Raw genomic sequence first — 17,258 nt, forward strand, 5'->3', positions numbered from 1 at the left:
AAGCATCTTCAACACCTACCTCTGCAGCCCTTCGAACATGCATCACCCCTGCTACTCATTGGTGCTGACCACCCTCATTTGATAACGCCCATCACACCTGTTCATCTAGGACCACCAGGTGGGCCAGCTGCCGTACAGACCCGGCTTGGATGGGTACTACAGGTTCCTGCTCGTCTTCTCCAAACACGATTACAGTCACAACAGTGCCTTTCCCTTTCCCTGAGTCCTGCAGAAGTGGAACTCAACAGAGATGTAGAGCGCCTGTGGCAACTTGATGTCCTGCCTTACCGTTGTGAGAAACAGGCCACGCGGTCGAGAGAAGATCAAGATGCCATTTGCTGTTTGGAGACCAAGACAACCAGAGTAGAGGTGGATGGAGTCCTTCGTTATGCCACACCACTGCTACATAAAGCCATCAGTCCCCGCTTCCAGGCCCCCAAGGAAGCCGTCATGCCTAGCCTCAGGAGCATGGAAAAACGTCTAGCTAAAGACCCTGGCAAAGCAGAGATATATAATGCAGAGGTCAAGAGATTAGTGGATGCTAATGTTGTGACCAAATTGGCCTCCGAGAACACCCCCACAGGGGAAAGCTGGTACATTCCCCACTTCATTGTCAACCACAATGGCAAAGATCAAATAGTGTTTAACTGTTCCTTCAGACACAAAAGTCTTAACCTCAATGAAGGCCTGCTGCCTGGTCCAACCCTTAGTCCCTCACTCCTGGGCATTCTCCTTCGATTCAGGCACCATAGTGTGGCCATCAGTGGAGACATACGAGGAATGTTTCACCAAGTATTGCTCCTGCCTGAAGACAAACCTCTGTTGCGCTTCCTATGGCGTGATATGAGGAGAGATGACCCACCTGACATTTACGAGTGGCAAGTGTTACCCTTCGGGACAACTTGTAGTCCTTGTTGTGCCACCTTTGCTCTGCAGAGACATGTCACATCCCACAGCTCGCCAGAAGAAGACATAAGATTCTCTGTGGAGAAGTGCTTCTATGTAGACAATTGTCTCCAGAGCTTCAGAACCAGTCAGGAAGCCCGCCATTTGCTCAACAAGCTAAGAGACCTACTAGCATCTGGAGGATTTGACCTTCGACAGTGGGCCAGCAACCAGCCAGATGTTGTTAGCCACCTCCCACCTGATGCTAGATCTGCCAAACTGGAGCTATGGCTCTCACAGGACAAAGCAAAAGTAAGAGAATCCACTTTAGGCTTAAGCTGGTTCTGTGACACTGACACCTTAGGCTTTAAGCACAGACCTGTGCCATACAAGGCTCCTACAATGAGGAACATCTACCGTGTGTTGGCCACTCCATACGACCCTCTTGGAGTCCTCCTACCCTTCACCACCCGTGCAAAGATCATTGTCCAACAACTTTGGGATAAGCACCGGGATTGGGATGACCCCCTACTCCCTGAACATCTCCTTCAAGCCTGGGTAGAGTGGGAATCAGAGCTGAAACATCTGCCTCAAATGGTCTTGCCAAGATGCTATTTACTATCCTCACTGGACAATCCTCAGGTGACCCACAACATTCATATTTTCTGTGATGCCTCAGAAAAGGCTTATGGATCCATGGCTTACCTTCAGTCCATAGATGCTGATGGCAATGCACATCTAGCCTTTCTCCTAGCAAGGTCCCGAGTAGCTCCAAGAAAACAGCACTCAATGCCACAGTTGGAGCTATGTGCAGCACTCACAGGTGCTCAGCTGGCTGCACTCCTCCTAAAAGAGCTTACCCTACCCATCCTAGAAGTCACCTACTGGACAGACTCTACCACTGTCCTCCATTGGTTGCACTCTGAGTCCTGTCATTTCAAGGTGTTCGTAGGTACTCGAGTGGCAGAGATACAGGAGTTGACCAACCTGAAATCCTGGAGATATGTAGACTCTGTCAGAAACCCGGCAGATGACCTAACCAGAGGCAAACATGTGGAGAAGCTCATAGAACCTAACCATTGGATCCATGGACCTCAGTTTCTCCTGCTATCTCAAAATGAATGGCCTTCGAATCCCTCCGAGCCTGATGGGGATGATCACACAGAGCTAAGGATGACAGCCTTCTGTGGACTAGCCACAGCTTTGCCACCTGTGACAGATGGGTGCAGGCATGCCAGCTGGCAGGACCTGCTGCAAGCAGTGGCTGAGGAGCTTCACGGGGCGGCGGGTCTCACTCATCACCCTCCTGCCACTGTCTTCAGGGAGGCAGAGTTTCTGGTGCTGAGGAGAGTCCAGACAGACTGCTTCCCTGAGGAACATCAGCTCCTAGAGGAAGGGAAACCAGTTCCCTCAAATAGCCGTTTACTCTGCCTCTCCCCTGAGTTCGACCGTGCCACCCAGCTCATCAGAGTTGGAGGCCGATTGAGACATGTGGAAGGACTTGATTCAGACAGTATCCACCCTGTAGTCCTGGATCCTAGCCATATGAATACTCGTCTCCTCATAAAGGCCTATGATGTCCAGTTATGTCATCCGGGACCAGAACGAGTGTTCGCCGAGCTCTGTCGGAAGTTCTGGATACTCAAAGGAAGGGAAGCAGTGCACAGGCACCAATGTCTCTGTCTAGAATGCCAAAAATGGAGGTCTAAACCAGCCAGTCAGAAGATGATGGACCTTCCACCCCCTCGACTCAGACTGTACAAACCAGCATTCCATTCTACTGGTATGGACTGCTTTGGCCCCTTCATGATCAAGGTGGGGCACCGAAATAAGAAGAGGTGGGGCCTGCTATTTAAATGCCTGACAACTCGGGCTGTCCATTTAGAAATCCTGACCTCCATTGACAGCGACGCTTTCCTCATGACCCTTAGACGGTTCATTGCCCGTCGTGGTCTGCCTGCCGAACTCTACTCTGACCAAGGCACAAATTTCTGTGGAGGGGAGACTGAACTCAGAGAGGCCTACAGTAGCCTGAGCCCCGAATTGCAGCAACTCCTGGCCAAACGGCAGATCAGCTTCCATTACAATCCACCTGCAGCTCCCCATTTTGGTGGAGCATGGGAGTGTGAGATCTGATCAGTCAAGGCTGCCCTTTATGCCACATTGGGCTCAGAGACTGTGACAGAGGAAGTCCTCAGGACTATCCTTATCGAGATCGAAGCTATAATGAACTCAAAGCCCCTTGGCTATGTTTCAGCAGACCTGGCAGATCCAGACCCCGTGACACCCAATTGTCTCCTCATGGGGCAGCCAGATGGCTCCTTACCTCAAGTAATTTATCCAGAGTCTGAGCTGCTGAGCAAACAGAGATGGAGACATTCCCAAGTGTTGGCAGAGATATTCTGGTCAGCCTTCATCAAACATTACCTGCTAGGACTACAAACCAGAGGGAAGTGGCAGAATTCTTCTCCAGATGTCGAAGTCGGCATGACAGTGCTGGTGATTGACCCCCCAGTTCCAAGGTCTATATGGCAGATCGGCAAAGTGGTCAAGGTCTTCCCAGGCATTGGCAGACGGGTAGGGACAGCCGAGGTGAAAATCAAGGACCGAGTCTACACCAGGCCCATCGCCCGCCTGATTGTGTTGCCAGAGATTGCCGATGCAGAGGACAATCCTGATAACCCTGATTGACCCCACAACAGCCTTTCCATGGGACAAATTTAGATATAAATTTGGGGGCGGCTGTGTTGGAAAGACTGTCAGTCAAGTTACGCATGTTCACGTGCCCCAGTGCTGATATCGATTATTCATGTTCCTGGGCACCTCTCGTGCCGTTTTCAGTGTAGTTTTGAGTGCCGCGTGATGAAGCAGTTCCCTGTTTAAGATCCTTGTGTGTGCGTAATTGACCAGAAAAGTAAGTTTCGGTATTAAATGTTGAATGTATAGCCTCTTGCTGTGAAAGTCTAGTGTAAGCTTTGTGTAGGTTTAGTAGTAATGTCTTCAGAAACTGTTTTGCTTGTGCATGAATGCTAACTTGTCTGCTGTTTAGTTTAACTGTATATTTCGAAATTCAACCTGTTATTTGATCCAAATATTCCGTTTTTCATGCCTAGAGTTAGTAAGTTATTATATCCTATCTTAGTCAGCCTTATTTTAGTTCATTTTGACTAGTTATTTGAAGTTAAAAGTTCGCTGGTTTTATGCATATTTAAATGGCTAATTTCTGGAAGTTCCCATGCTGCTGAGTCCAGCCTGCAGTGCCACTAGTGGCCACTAGCTGGCACTGTTAGACCACACACATACATACTATTGCAACAGACATGTTAAGATAATATCCACCTAGATAAATATAAATACAGAAGAGAGGAATATTTATTTGGAAATTGAACACCTTGTACCCCGTGCTGTGCTGTGCATTTGAAGACAAGTAAATCTTGGTTTGCATATCCAGTTGTCCTGTGTTCTGACCAACACACCAAGGAGACACCCATATCTCATTCCTAATACAGTCCATCTTTCAGTACCTGAGCCACAGCCACTCAACACGGCTTCTCTCCTGTGTGAATGCGCTGGTGTTGTTGGAGAGCACTCTGATGAGTAAAACTCTTCCCACACTGTGAGCAGCAATATGGTTTCTCTCCTGAGTGAATGTGCTAGTGTGTTTGGAGAGCACTCTGACGAGTAAAACTCTTCCCACACTGTGAGCAGTGATACGGCTTCTCTCCTGTGTGAATGCGCTGGTGTATTTGGAGAGCACTCTGCTGAGTAAAACTCTTTTCACACTGTGAGCAGTGATACGGCTTCTCTCCTGTGTGAATGTGCTGGTGTGTCTTGAGTGCATTCTGATGACCAAAACTCTTTCTACAGTCTGAGCAGTGATGAATTTCCTTCTGTATATCATTATGAGAAGTGTCAAAACTGAGAGCATCAGATGATGTTGGCTGACTACTGGAGCATTTGGAGGGGATCTGAAGCTCATATTTAATCTCTCCTGATTCCTGCAGTCTCACATACTCTTCATAGTGGCATCTCTGGATGTGTTTGTCAAGGTAAATTTGAGATGCATAGGAACGAGGACATGTGGAGCAGGAAAAGACCTGCAGCAAAGTCTTCTTTACTTCTGGAGAAGTGAAAGGACAAAAATCAGAAATTGAACATGAAATGTAACAAGATTATAAAATCTAACACTAACCCAATGTAAGGGAGCATTTTTACTGAACCTCAAACATTCAAGATTCTACATGAATCAAGACTGAGACAAAAAAGTTTGAGGACTAACATATAGCAGTCTCTAACTAGGAGTACTGGTACTGTAGATTCAATAAAGGTACTAGAACAGCAGCTATGCACAGCATTGGCCATAGCCCCATGGGTCTGAGCGACCAAGGGGGAGTTGTTGGTTTCTGTTTGATCTAATGTCAAGTCTAGTTAATGGCAAGCCTTGCCTTATTTACAGCTCGTCCAGGATTGTGAAGGAAACTCAGCCCTTGCATTCAAAGATCCAAAAATGGGCCTTATTTATCATGCTGGATATGAATAGATTTATTTGCAAATGGTTTCTAGTAGCATTTACACAAGAAAGTCTGTATTTTTCATATGGATTAGGTTGTCAAGTTTAAAACACATTAATTTCAATAACACACAAATTTAATGAAATTAAAAATTGTGGGATTTTGTGAAACCCAGTTGATTCATATTAATGTAACTGATGAAAGAAAGCCAACATCCAGAAATTAAGACATTAGTCATTTAATTAAATAAAAATGTAGGCGTATAAAAAAGGGACAGACTGCAATGATTCAGATGGCATTCAAGTAGTTCTGCAGTAGTATAGGAATTTCCTTACTGCAGTATTTGAAGAATGCCACGGTGTGGTTTGTAGTAATAAAGCAACCAAACTTCCACCTGTTTAATTATTCATTCATCTGATGCTATTTGTCCCTTAACATGTTGAAGTTCTTCAGCTACAAGAGTTTGAGGAGCTAAAAATAAACATAATTAAAACATTATTTCTCCATGGCATGACTCTTGTGGAATCACTGAATTCCATAAAAATACTAAAAATGTTATTGCTTGTTAAACTGCTTGATAATATAAGCATCATCACATATACTCCTGAAATAAAGCAAATATGTTCCAATTGATTTGTATAATGGTTGATGGGTTTGACTGACATGTGCATTAGCCAATTAACAACTTCGCTTTGTTCAGACATGCTGCATGTGTGTTCAACTAACTTCTCTTCAGCCAGCTGGTTGGATTGCACTGAATGTATTTGTGGCAGCAGGGGCATGGCCAGGGAAGGTGAGTGGCAAAGTCAATGCACCTGTTGTCAATTAAATGTTGTGTGCGTATTTGTTGCAGTGACGGTGGAGGTTAGAAAAGGATCCCTCCTTTTCTAATATCAGCATGATGGAAGAGTGCGAAGAGAAGGGAGCTCTCCCGACCAGAACAAGTGTGTGTTTGTATATGAGCAACGAGCAAGTGAGTGAATGAATTTGAAAAGCAAGGTAAATAGTAAAAATAAAGAAGTGCGTGTGAACATCAGCTCCCGCCTGCCATGCTTCTGTACTCCACCCACATCAGGGACATACTATAGTGGTGCCGAACGTCAGGAGTATGGAAGGGAATCACCACATGCAGTCCTCCCCACTTAAGGATCTCATCCATGCCCTTGTTACCACCCAGCAGAACCAGTATCAAGTGCTGACCGCCTTCCGGAAGGAACAAGAGCAATGCTTTGAATCCTTGATGCTGGCCCAGCAGGAAGATCGCCAGGCATTCTGCTCGTCTTGGCGGGGGCCTGGATTGCCACCGCAGCAGACCCTCCCCACCTCACCCTCACGAAGATGGGCTCACATGATGATCCACAGGCCTTCATCGCTCTCTTCGAGCAAGCTGCTGAAGCATGGGGGTGGCCAATCAAGCGGCATGCCTACTTCCACTACTGACCGGCAAGGTGCAGCTCCCCGTGCAGCAGCTCCCCACCAACAGTTGGCTCATATACTTGGACCTGAAGTGAGCCATCCTGCAGTGTGTCAGCCACGCCCCGGAACATTGTCAGTGCTTCTGGACGCTGACATTGGAGAAGGTCGGCCAGCCGTTTGCATTTGGCCAACAGCTCCAGGACGCCTGCTGGCAGTGGCAGAGGGCAAACAACTGTGATGCTGAGGGGATCATCGACCTGGTGACACTGGAGCACTTCACTGCGAGTCTTCTGGAAGGAACGGCGGAGTGGGTCCAGTGTCATCGCCTGGTGTTACTGGGTCAAGCCATCGAGTTGGCAGAGGACCATCTGGCAGTGGTTCCAGCAGCAGGCCTTTTCTCTTTTTCTCTCTCCTTTCCCCCTCCCTCCTCTTCCCATTCCCACCCCATTCCCCCACTGCGGAGATGGGGGTGGCTCCCCTCCAGCCGGCCCACCGCACCCATGGTGTCTCCCATGTTCTTCTTCCAAGTCTGTCTCTTCTCCACCCCAGGTGAGTGATGCCCATAACATCGGTGCAGAGGGAAAGTCTGGGCTGGTATGCTGGCCAGGCTTGTATGAAATTCTGAATTGAATTGAGAATGACCCCCAAATTCCAATTCAATTCTTGAATTTCAATATGAATTTGAATTGAAATTCAAAACAGGAAGTGGAATTGCAATTCAAATTCGAATTGCAGGAAGTAGAATTGGAATTCCATGAAATTCAAAGAAATTCATGATAATGAAAGTACAGTTAACAATGATTCTGTACAGACTTATATGATTGCAACATGTATTTAATACATACAGTGTGTTAATATAGGGCCTTACCTTATGTCCACAGCACAATTTTTTATATTTTTAACAGAAAATAGGCCCATTTGTACCACAATTTGTCACTACAAATATATACTCCATAAAACTGATCCTTAAAATTGTAAACATTGAAATGGTGTGAAATTAGAAAAGACAAGACTTCGTTTCCCAGAAAGCTTTACTTTATCCTAGTCTTCAAAATGGTTGTCCAAACATTTTGGACATTTTGTTTTGGGTAGACTGTTGTGTACTACCCTATTTAAGGGCTATAGCTGGTTTGTACTTTTGAGTTTTCTGATGACAGCAACATGCAAAATGATAACACAACTAAAAGGACATCTGTGCTCATTCATTTTGGTGAGCCAATTCCTACAACAAATGGAAACCACAGAGCAATCTGCAATCACTGCAGTACTCCAGTCTGTGGTTCCATAAAGGCAACCTCAAATTTCAAACGACACCTCCAGGTAAAGTAACAGATTTGTAATCTTTTAATATATTTTTTATGACCATGACATAATAAGGGGTCTGGGCACATCATTATAGAGAAGCAGAGAATACATAGATGTAACAGTATTGTATTGCAATTTTGCTGACTGGATTTTTTTCAGATTAGATTCAACTTTACTGTCATTCCACATTTAAGGATACAGAGCAAGAGTAAATGCAGTTAACCATCTTATAAGAAGTGCAAAAAGTCACAAGTGCATGTGTACAGAATGTACAGTATTTGCCAACAAATGCAGTATTTACAGAATAGATAAATTTTTACAGCTTGTATGGATAATTATGGCAAGTCATTGTGTGCAGCATATATACAAATAAGTTATGTGAGCAGAATGCACTCAGGACAGTGGGGGAAAGAAGTTTAAATTAGTATGATCAACAGATGGCACTATACATATGGAATTATCAGCATACAGATTACAATATATACAGACACAATTGTGAAATATACAGAATTGTACCATAATATACAGATCCAAAGAATAAAAACTCTTAAACATTGATTGGCTTTTCTGCTTTCAGAAGAAACACCCTGCAGTCTTGGAGATGGGGTCTGCATCCAGCAGTGGCATGAGTCTAATGCCGCTTTTCCACTACAAACGCGGCTGAGCCGTGCCGTGCCGAGTCGAGCTGAGTCGGGCTGAGCGGGGCTATTGAAGTTGCATTTCGACTACAACCGCGCTGAACCGTGCTGGCTGGAAGTGGGTGGACACATTGGGTGGAGTTAGCGAAAGTGGGTGGACGTCACGTGATGTCGTTAAGCAGCGCAAACAGTGACATCAGTGACAGTGGCGGAACAAGTCAGAGCCGGGCTGGGGGCGGGGCAAATGACCGGGCCCTTTATTAAAGCTTATCATAACATCTTTTTAGGTTACAAAATGTCCGCAACTGCGGTGTTTACCAATTTCAACACTACCGGGTGCAACTATGTTATTTAGTACATCAAGTCCTTCAAACGAACATGTAACTCAGAAACAAAAAACATTAGGATACTGTACATGGCTCATAATAAAACATCAATAGCCTATACTGCGCACATTATTTGAAGGGCATACGAATGAGCGCTCAGAGGTTGCAACGGTGACAGGAAGAGTCAGAAATAAAAGGAGGGCGGTGCAAACCTCACTGAATGCACTGTGTTTACCAATTTCAACACTCCGGGGTGCAACTATGTTATTTTGTACATTAAGTCCTTCAAACGAACATGTAACTCAAACAAAAAAACATTCGGCGACATACTGTACATGGCTCATAATAAAACATCAATAGCCTACTGCGCGCATTATTTGAAGGGCATACGACGAGCCTTGCGCTCCGCGAACTCGTCCACGATGCTCTGTATGTCACTGATTCAGTGATCTTTTCAGCGGTAGTCTCACGACCCGAATAGTAAACAATAAACATGGAGGACATGGAGTCGTTAGTGTTGCTGGTCTTGGTGCTGTGGCTTGTTGTCACCGACAACGCGGACAGATACTGGCAAGAGCGTATAGATGAGGCGAGGTGCATAAGGCTTCAGAAATTCTCGTAATTCGTAATTCTTCTTCTTCCGGGTTTGCGGTGTTTACAGATCCCAGCGCGCTCGCGGGGCGTGTGTGGGCATGTGAGGACACTCCTCCTCACCAATCAGTGCACAGGGGAGTGTCTGCTCACGCCCCCAACCTCACTCGGCACGGTTTGGCTCGCTTCAGCCCCACTCCAAAACGGTGCGAGTTTTAGGGGCTAAGCAGGGCTGAAACGAGCTGAGTCGTGCTGGTTTTTGGTAGTCGAAACGCGAGCCGTGTCGGGCTGAAGTGAGCTGAAGCGAGCTGAAGTGAGCTGAAAAAGGGTAGTGGAAAAGGGCCATAACACACCAAGTTCAAGACCATCCATCAACCAAGTGGTCCTCAACCAATACAAATCAAATGGCTCTGACAGATAGCATTGTTAGTCTGATTTCCAATGGCCTCCTCCCCCTCTCTACAGTTGAGCATAAGGACTTCATTGGCATGTTCCAGCTTGCACAACCAGCATTTACAGTGCCTACCCGAAGAGCTCTCAGAGACAGCCTCATACCACAGCGTGCACAATCTGTGAAAGACCATCTCACAAATGCCATGACAAATGCTGGCCATATTTGCCTAACAATTGATTTATGGTCCAACAGATCAATGAGGTCATTTTTAGGAATGACTGGCCATTTCTTTCATGATTACAACCTGCAAAGTGTGATGCTGAGCTGTCAGCTATTTAAAGGTAGGCACACTGCAGAAAATATTTGCCAGGTTTATGATCAAGTACTGCGTAGTTTCAACATTCAGAGCAAAGTGTCTTTCATCATAACGGACAATGCGTCCAACATGATAAAGGCCTTCAGTCTTTTTCCACCAGTGCATGTGAGTGACAGTGAGAGTGATGGAGAAGATGAGGAGGATGATGATGCCAGTGTAGAGGTGGTCAATGTAGAAGAGGAAATGATGTACTTTCCACCTGAGAGACTACCATGTTTTACCCACACTCTCCAATTGGTACTGCACGATGCTTTGGATGATGCTGCTTCCATAAAAAGCCTCCTAGGAAAGGTTCAGAAGTTTGTTGCATTTTGCCACAAATCCACTCATGCTGCAGAGGCCCTGGAGGGAATAATAATAATAATAATAATAATAATAATAATAATAATAATAATAATAATAATAAGTTGAACTTATATAGCGCCTTTCAAGAAACCCAAGGACGCTTTACAATTATAGACAAAAAAAGGAAAAAAAATTATAAAAAATAAAATAAAATAATAAATGAATAAATAATAAAAAGTAAAAAGTCCACCAAGTAGGGTCAGGATGTAATTCACCGAGGTGTAGTAGCCACAGTCCCACCAAAAGGTGCACAAAGACGAGTCCCACATCTCCAGCGCAGCCGCCGCCAGCCACATAGCTCGAACACCACTCCGTGGATCCACAAAGCGAGCAGAGAAGCTCCGCCATGCAGAGCGCTGGTGTGTCCCAAACCGCCTGCACAGCCGCCGCGATGCCACCGAGCAACATCGCTCGGAACATCACGCTAGCATTAAAGCACAGAGCGCTGGACAACCACGAATGCCAAATGAGCAACGAGCTCACTGCAGTCCACAGCTGGGAGCGCAGGCATCACCCACGGCGAACCAAGGCCTGGAGGGAAACCGACGCCCAAAACTGGATCCGGAGCTACACCACCACTGGCGGACAAAACACTCAAACAAACATCAAACTAGACAAACACACAAAGAAAGAAAAAAAATGAAAATTGAAAAAGAAAGAAAAAAAAAAAAAAGGAATACACAAACTTCAACCTGCCAATGCCACACGCTGGAATAGCCAGTTGAAGATGCTTAGGTCAGTTCTTAAAGTTCCAAATGATGTCCTTGCTGAGCTCCACTGCCCAATTCAGCTATCACCATACGAACTTAAAATCATTGAGGAACTCTGTGAGGTTTTAGAACCCTTTGAGGAGGTCACAGACCGCTGTCAGGCAGAGAAAGCTATAACATCAAGCTATGTTATTCCTTGTGTGAGAGGACTGAGACATGCCATTAAAGATGCCAAAATGACTGGGAACAAGAAGTTTCTGTCCACCTTACAAACTGCACTCGAGAGGCAACTTGGAAAATATGAAGATATGGAGTGCTTCCAGATGGCTGCAACTCTTGACCCAAGATTCAAGCTAGACTGGTGTAACGGTGAAGAACAGAACACAATCAGAAACCTCCTCGCTGCAAAAGTTGATTCTGTACGTCCAAAAGCCACTTCTGACATGAATACCCAACCACGCAAACGCCCCAGACTCTTTTCCTACATGGATACCCAAACACCTTCTGTGCCAATTGATGCATCCTCACATGAGCTCCCAGTTTACTTGAGTGCCGCATGTTTGGCAGAGGGTACTAACCCTTTGTTGTTCTGGAAAGAAAACCAAAATCATTTCCAAAACCTTGCTCTACTTGCATGCAAATATCTGGCCATACCTGCTTCCTCTGCAACTGTTGAGAGGATATTTCATGTTGGTGGAAAGATATTCCGACCAGAGCGATGCTGCCTCAATGATAAAATGTTTGAAGAGCTGATGATCATTAAATGCAACACTGTTACCCCATGAAGTAAATAAAATAATAATTGCATTCACCACAGCTTTGTGTTATTTGATTATTTTAAAATGAAAATATTGCTTTTCAATATAAGAATGTATGCTTAATAATAGTCTCTGTATTGCATTTATTGTGTTTCAGATATAATTATTCCAATCTGGAAGAAAAACACATGCTAAGCATCACATTCTCACTGATATGTGGTTAGAATGAATTCTCTGAATTGCAATGAATTTAAAATTCCACTTCCTGTAATTCCAATTCACATTCAATTCCATATCCTCTGGGGGTGGAGCCAATTCAAATTCAATTCAAATTCACTTCCTGAATTGAATTAAATTCTGAATTTTGCACAAGCCTGATGCTGGCGCTGCGGGGAGCTGGGACATCTCCAGAGTCAGTGCTCCACAATGGAGGTGGGAGTTTTGATCTGGATCCCCTACGCGCCAGAGGCCGCCCCCTATCAGGCCAGAGCATATCGTATACTGGGAAGTGTCCAAGGGGATACATCAGACCTCAATCCACCAAAGCCTGGTGCAAGGTGAGGCATTGGGGACAGCACAAGCAGTGAACATTGTGTGCATGCATGGGGATGTTCATAATTATCCTCTAGTGCCGATCCATATTCTATTTCAGGGACAAAAGCATAAAGATGGCAGTTAATCCTCATCTCACCCACCCTCTGATTTTCGGGACTGATTGGCCGGGATTCAGAAATTTAATAGAACACACAATAAGGGGTGGGTCCTGCATCCTACGTCATGGGGGGATCCCGGTGTGGCGTTGACTGGGGAAGCTGTCACAGAGCTGTCTACATCAGTGCGATGCAAAGAGTAAGGAGCAGCTAGCCCCTCCTCCCTCTCTCAGGGATTCCCTTGAGGATTTCCTATTAGAGCAGTCGCAAGACAAGAATTTGCGTCATGCGTTTGACCAAGTGAAAGTAATGGATGGTCAAACTCTCTAGCCAAATATGACACCCTCCTTCCTGTATTTCACTATTAAGGACAGGCTGTATCAAGTGACGCAGGACACTCAAACTGGTGAACAGATAACACCAGTTGTTAATCCCTAAGAGCCATAGGGAACTTGTGTTCCCTGTGGCTCACTTTAATCCCATGGCTGGACACCTAGGACAGGATATAAAACTACCCCGAATAATAGGGTGCATCAGTTGCCCCCTAAAAATGAAAAGTTCCTCCGATCATGATGCATTTTTGTTTTTATGTTCCTTTTGGGAAGAAAACACACTGGGTGAAATATTTTGACAAAATTCAAAAGTTTAATGGTGGCACCAGGAGCTCAAAGTTATGAAAAAGCTGCTATTTTATGACTTTTATGACAAAATTTCGATCACTTTTCATGGAACATTATGGCACCTTATAGAGTATACCAAATATCTTAGATACACATTTTTAGTACATATTCTAAATATATTATCAAGCACAGTTTGAGTTTTAGCTGTTCATTGAGTCATTGTTCAACTACTTTTAAACAATACAAATATATTATGAATCACATTAATGCTTCTCAATCCCTTGCAAAGGTTCTTAACATGATCTCTGGGTCACAAGAAATCAATAAATGGAGTCCAACATTGTGACTCAAACCCTACGCGAAAACATAAAATAAGCGTTTTTTGGCAAAAAATGAACCTCATAGTGCCACCATTAGACTTTTGAATATGGTCAAAAAATTTTACAGGATGTCTTTATTAGTGAAAAGGAACACCCAAACAAAAATGCATCAGATTTTATGAAAGTGAGGGCAACTGATGCACCCTACCGAATAATGGTGCGTTCTACTGGCCAGAGGTTTGCGGGGACGTTCGTTGGTGGTGTGCGGCATGTCACGAATGCCAATTAGTAAATCTCATGGCCACTCCAAAAGTGCCTTTGCGCCTGCTCCCTCTAATCAAGACCCCATTCGAGAGAATTGGTATGGATCTCGTCAGGCCATTAGATCAGTCAGTACAAGTATATTGCTTTATTTTAGTTCTGGTGGACTATGCAACACAATATCCAGAAGCAGGCCATGCTCCGCACCGTGTGCAGAGGCATGCAGTGTTGCGGAAGCACTCTTCCGTGTTCTTTCCCGGGTCAGGATTCCTCAAGAAATCCTGACAGACCAAGGCACTATGCTTATGTCACACACACTTTGTGAGCTGTAGGGAATTAAATCTCTCCACACCAGCATCCATCACCCACAAACAGATGATTTAGTAGGGTTTGGAAGTTTGTAAGCGAAGATGCATGTAATTGGGATAAATGGCTCCAGCCCCTGTTATTCGCAGTACGAGGAGTCTCACAAGCCTCCATGGGGTTTTCACCATTTGAATTACCGTCGGGGGCAGGCCAATGTGCCCTCATTGACGCGGCAAGCACGCGGTATCGACGCGGTACGTACCGCATCTGTTTTGAACTGAGCTGCAATGTACCCAAACGACCACCAGGTAGCACTTGGGAGCACTCGCCCCAGATAGCAAAATCCTCCGGCCCCCCTCTACTCGCGGGGTAGCCTATTTGCATATGAATAGTAGCGAAACTGCTGCATCAGTGGGTAGCCTATTTGCATATGAATAGCAGCGAAACCGCGCGTGGTCCGAGAATTGCCTGGCTTGCCTCGAATTTCCTCACTCAGTATTGGATGAAAACACTACTTTTAAACCAAAGAAATCACTCGTGATTGGTTGGCAGATGCCACTAGGCCTAGGCTATTGGTTACCCTGGGTCATCATAACCACAACCTATATATATATATATATATATATATATATATATATACGGTATATATATCTGTTGTGGTTATGATTAGCTATGATGCTGTATATTCATGTCATTGTTATCCTATCAATGACACATTTATTGAGGAAGGAAAATTTGCAAGGAACGTTGTATCAAACAAGAGCTTTATTTTCAAAATCAGAGGAAGTACAAGACGTTGAACAAAATGGCAGCATTCAGTCAAAGACAAACAGTAGTTGCCTATACATTCTCTAGTGCAAGAGAGATGTGTAGGATACAAAACTAAACAAAAGCAAATAAGCACCGTATTTTAGTCCTACAGCTCCATGAAGTGCATGCTTGCGGTCTCTGAGCTGTGGGGAGCAGGCGGCATCGGACCGACATGCAGTCGTCTGTGGTGGGTTGCCCTGTACTTTGGATCTGCCTCAAGCCTTGATTGCAGCGTACCGGTAGCACATATGGCCCTTTTCCACTACCCTTTTTCAGCTCGCTTCAGCTCACTTCAGCCCGACACGGCTCGTGTTTCGACTACCTTAAAACAGCACGACTCAGCTCGCTTCAGCCCTGCTTAGCCCCCAAAACTCGCACGGTTTTGGAGTGGGGCTGAAGCGAGCCAAACCAAGCTGAGTGAGGCTGGGGGCATGAGCAGACACTCCCCTGTGCACTGATTGGTGAGGAGGAGTGTCCTCACACGCCCCGCGAGCAGGCTGAGATCTGTAAACCCGGAAGAAGGAGAATTACGAATTACGAGAATTTCTGAAGCCTTATGCGCCTCGTCTCATCTATACGCTCTTGCCAGTATCTGTTGGCGTTGTCGGTGACAACAAGCCACAGCACCAAGACCAGCAACACTAACGACACCATGTCCTCCATGTTTATTGTTTACTATCCGGGCTGTGAGACTACCGCTTAAAAGATCACTGATGTCACTGTTTGCGCCGCTTAACGACATCACGTGACGTCCACCCACTTTCGCTAACTCCACCCAATGTGTCCACCCACTTCCAGCCAGCACGGTTCAGCGCGGTTGTAGTCGAAATGCAACTCCAACAGCCCCGCTCAGCTCGACTCAGCCCAACTCAGCACGGCATGGCTCAGCCGCGTTTGTAGTGGAAAAGCGGCAATAGTTCGCTGAGCTCCGGGTTACGGGATGGCGGAGGCTTAACGATCCACCCAGACACCCCATCCACCACCCCATTTTCCTCATCCGACATCAGGTCTACGGTAGCACACTACCATACATCCATCTCGTCCATAGCAAGGACACCTCGTCTCGCGTCAAACAGCTGTAAAAACGATCGATAAAGAGAATAAGTACTGAGCAATGCACTGCGTATGGACACAACACATGAAAAACACTGAAAAAAAAGTCACATTGACCAAAACTGAAAAATCTTACCCTCTTTCTTCTGGATCGACTACGAGCCGGCTACTTCATTGCTTCCACCTGCAACGAAAGATCAGGCTGCTGGTATCTGTAGCTCCTGCGTAAGGTTTCGTAATACATCTTGCAGGCAGCTAGAAAAACAAATGAGAGTACGATTAACAACGTAGCAGTAGGCTAAGCTTAATAAGGGAAAGGAAGAAGGGAAGTGTAGACAGCAGAGAAAGGACAGTATAGGCTACCATAATATTTAGTGAAATAGTTGTTACTTACACCCAATGTTGTCTTTGTCAGCATCATGAAGATTTGGATTTGTCGACAAAGCCCGCACTAAATAGCTTGTCACGGCTTCGTTATGAGGCAAAGTTAGTCTGTGAAAACAAGATGGCTACATTTAGGATCAGGCTAGGATCTGCATCTATTAACGTATCTCATACAGAATGAAAGCATATTCTTTAAATCTTACCCTTGCGCCGGCTCGTATCGCCTAGTGTTTGTCTCCGAGTTGTGAAGACGGCATACTGTTTCCTGTGAAAAGAACAAAACAACATTTTTAAGTCACTTGCCCCTCATAGCTAGCTACTGGCTACTTTTAGCTTGGGCTAGCTGCTATGCTTACTTTTAGGCTATTTAGCTTAGCTAGCAGACACCGGACAAATTCTTACCGCAATCATGGGACTCTGCACCCGTCTTTTCTTCCTGGAGTTTGCGTTTTCCCCAAAGTTACGTCCATCCAAAGCAGTCAATCTGTCTTCCACGGTGTTGAATCTGTCGTCCATAGAGTTGAATCTGTCGGTTACGAACGTAATCAGCTCTGCAATCTGACGAGACAACCCACTGAGAGCAGACAGCAGTTTTCTCT

Source organism: Neoarius graeffei, chromosome 19 (genome assembly GCF_027579695.1).
Source record: "Neoarius graeffei isolate fNeoGra1 chromosome 19, fNeoGra1.pri, whole genome shotgun sequence".
NCBI lineage: Eukaryota > Metazoa > Chordata > Actinopteri > Siluriformes > Ariidae > Neoarius > Neoarius graeffei.